This window comes from Schistocerca nitens, chromosome 2 (assembly GCF_023898315.1).
Source record: "Schistocerca nitens isolate TAMUIC-IGC-003100 chromosome 2, iqSchNite1.1, whole genome shotgun sequence".
Taxonomy (NCBI): domain Eukaryota; kingdom Metazoa; phylum Arthropoda; class Insecta; order Orthoptera; family Acrididae; genus Schistocerca; species Schistocerca nitens.
The window spans coordinates 72,073,786-72,077,979 of record NC_064615.1 but is presented as its reverse complement, the minus strand read 5'-3'; positions in this window follow the sequence as shown (position 1 = coordinate 72,077,979).

Here is a 4,194-nt window from a genome sequence, read left to right as displayed (position 1 = left end):
CTCACTGCAAATAGATCATACAACCCACTACAAAAATATCGTACTACCACTGAAAATATCATACATTTTTATTTTTCAATCTCTGCCAACTACTACCATCTCTGCCTACGCTGATAGTACTGATTGCCAATGTGCCATGGTTACAGAAAAAAAAAACAAAAAAAACATTAAAACTATTTTTAAAAAAATAAACAAAAATGTTTGCATTTGTCTGGCCGAATATGTCCACTATCACTGACTTCAATATAATCTTCTGATTTAGCTGGAAACTTATCAGCTTTATCTGCATCCTTCACTGGGTAAAGATGAGCAGTGATCATTGACTTGGTCGGCTGGAGTGTAGTTCAGCAGCTGCTGTACGCATTGTGACGCCAGTGGGGTTCCATTAATTGTAGACGTAGATATCCGGTTTCTGAACCTAGTTGTCATTCTCAATCTCTTGCTGAAAACAAACATTTAAAAAGGAAATTAATATTTAAAAATAATATTGGAGCTTTTGAAAGTGGGGTGCCTCATCTCTCGCTCTTCCTCGTTCATTAAATAGTCTCACTAGTTGCAGATAAGGATGGCAACAGCAACAACCACACGGCTTCTCATCTTCTGGCAATATTTATTTTTGATCTTACGTGAAAACTCGCTCCTATTCTGCTGTGGAATGCGGAAGTGGTAGTACTAGCAGGGTGAAGTCCGCTAATGTACCATAAATACAAACCATCATCGAATGAGATTTGTCCAGTCTCAAAAATATAAACATTGTCCTTCAATTAGGCCAGCATTTACATACATTTAAAGCATGGCGTAACACCTTTCCCTTCATAATCGGATTCAAACAAAAATTATTTTAAAAGTTCATACACAGCATATTACGAGGGCTATCCACAAAGTACATTACGGTTTGGAATTAAAAATAAATAAAGTATTGGAAATTTTTTTATTATATACAGATGAAAGCCACACTTAAATACTATTTTTCTACATAGTTGCCATTTAAATTAAGGCACTTGTCGTAGCGATGGACGAGCTTGGAAATTCCTTCGTCGTAAAATTCGGCCGCCTGCGCCTTCAACCACGTGGTTACCTCTTCTTTTGGGACAGAAAAGGTGTGATTTTTGTGGATTTCCTGTAAAGAGGCACTACAGTAAACTCTCAAAGGTATTGCCGAACTCTGCACAACCTCAGAAGAGCAATACAAAACAAGCGCAGGGGAAAGTTGGGCTCAAAGACCTTGCTGATTCACGACAACGCCAGGGCCCACATGGCAAATGCCACTCGTGAAGTTCTCGAATCTTTCAAGTGGGAGTTGTTTCCTCATCCGCCGTACAGTCCCGACCTGGCACCGAGCGACTTCCACTTATTCCCAGCAATGAAGAAGTGGTTGTCTATGCACCGTTTTGATGACGACGCACAGCTTCAAGAAGAGGTAACCACGTGGTTGAAGGCGCAAGCGGCCGAATTTTACGACGAAGGAATTTCCAAGCTCGTCCATCGCTACGATAAGTGCCTTAATTTAAATGGCAACTATGTAGAAAAGTAGTATTTAAATGTGGCTTTCATCTGTATATAATAAAAAAAAATTTCCAATACTTTATTTATTTTTAATTCCAAAACGTAATGTACTTTGTGGATAGCCCTCGTATAATCAAAAGCTAAAAAAGGTTCAATTTCCGAAGAAACATTTGCTGGAAGCACATCAAACGACAAAGAGCGCCATTCATCATCCAATTTTTGCATTCCAGTTGGTTTAAGTTGTGGAACAAGATGTGTCGTGTTGTTAAAATAGGTGTAACTTTTCTCTCCGTACGAGACAAAGCATTTTTGGAGACAATATGGTTAGCAAAATGTGTTTAACAGATTTTTTTCAATTTGTTTAAGTTTAGCATTGTAACATTTGAAGATTGGAAGTAAGCATTTATTCTACTAAATCTGAGCAAAATCCACTTTGGAATTTGGAAATGAAGTTTAATAAGTGGATCACGGAGGAAATTTAGGATCTCTTTGGACTGATTAACCTTCCCTGCTGCCCACTGATCAACAAAAAATAAAATTAATGCAACCGACTGCTCCAGCATTCGTTTGACAACAGAAAGCTGCGCTGCATGTAATATTTTATGTACTTTAGGCTTCATATAATTTTGAAATTGAGCTAGCTGACTTTGCCGTTTGCAACTTGCTTTTAAATAATTATGTACACCTCTTGCAAATTCCTCACTAGGACTAGGAAGTATCTTGTCTCCATCACTAGCATACAAGTGAATTGAATGACAAATGTATTTTGTTAATATGATTCTAGGAAGAAACTCTTTTGGTCGACCAGCGAGGTGGCACAGTGATTAGCACACTGGACTCACGTTCAGGAGGACGGCGGTTCAAACCCGCGTCCGGCCATTCTGATTTAAGTTTTCCGTGATTTCTCTAAATCGCTTCATGCAAACACCGAGATCGTTCGTTTGAAAGCGCACGGCCGAGTTCCTTCCCTGTCTTTCCCTAATCCGATGGGAGCGATGACCTTGCTGTCTGGTCCCCTCCCCCCCAAATCAACCAACCAACGGCGTTTACTAAGGAATGAATGAGTTTCTCATGCAATTTAGCCACAGCTACCCGAATCATAGATACTTTTATTATTTCAAACTGAAGAATTTGCTCAATATTTGGCTTTCCATTCTGTCATAATAACACACAACAATGCAAGCAGAAATGAGTGAAGCAATATCGCTACTTTCATCTGTCAAAATGCACAATTTTACTCTTAGAAGCTTGGAAATAAGATCATTTTTATGACAAGGGGCAATAGCATTTCTTACAACATTTTGCTCATAACAACATTTTGTGCTATGTTAGAGTAAGGAAACGCATTTTTTAACTTACCTGTCAAATTGCCAGTTGTATTAAAAGAAATATTATGAGGTGCTAGGAACGCAGCAACTTTAAGTTATATTAAAAGGAATATTATGAGCTGCCAGGAACGCAGCAATTTTAAGCTCGGCTTCGTAGTCTGTGTGTCGAGCGTTGACGTGTCTTCAGGAAAAACTTTGCTAAAGTTGTCCGTGATTTTTCAGTGATATCACTCATTTTATTAGTTTGAGTTTTTGACTGCATGTATTTCTTTAATATACACTCCTGGAAATGGAAAAAAGAACACATTGACACCGGTGTGTCAGACCCACCATACTTGCTCCGGACACTGCGAGAGGGCTGTACAAGCAATGATCACACGCACGGCACAGCGGACACACCAGGAACCGCGGTGTTGGCCGTCGAATGGCGCTAGCTGCGCAGCATTTGTGCACCGCCGCCGTCAGTGTCAGCCAGTTTGCCGTGGCATACGGAGCTCCATCGCAGTCTTTAACACTGGTAGCATGCCGCGACAGCGTGGACGTGAACCGTATGTGCAGTTGACGGACTTTGAGCGAGGGCGTATAGTGGGCATGCGGGAGGCCGGGTGGACGTACCGCCGAATTGCTCAACACGTGGGGCGTGAGGTCTCCACAGTACATCGATGTTGTCGCCAGTGGTCGGCGGAAGGTGCACGTGCCCGTCGACCTGGGACCGGACCGCAGCGACGCACGGATGCACGCCAAGACCGTAGGATCCTACGCAGTGCCGTAGGGGACCGCACCGCCACTTCCCAGCAAATTAGGGACACTGTTGCTCCTGAGGTATCGGCGAGGACTATTCGCAACCGTCTCCATGAAGCTGGGCTACGGTCGCGCACACCGTTAGGCCGTCTTCCGCTCACGCCCCAACATCGTGCAGCCCGCCTCCAGTGGTGTCGCGACAGGCGTGAATGGAGGGACGAATGGAGACGTGTCGTCTTCAGCGATGAGAGTCACTTCTGCCTTGGTGCCAATGATGGTCGTATGCGTGTTTGGCGCCGTGCAGGTGAGCGCCACAATCAGGACTGCATGCGACCGAGGCACACAGGGCCAACACCCGGCATCATGGTGTGGGGAGCGATCTCCTACACTGGCCGTACACCACTGGTGATCGTCGAGGGGACACTGAATAGTGCACGGTACATCCAAACCGTCATCGAACCCATCGTTCTACCATTCCTAGACCGGCAAGGGAACTTGCTGTTCCAACAGGACAATGCACGTCCGCATGTATCCCGTGCCACCCAACGTGCTCTAGAAGGTGTAAGTCAACTACCCTGGCCAGCAAGATCTCCGGATCTGTCCCCCATTGAGCATGTTT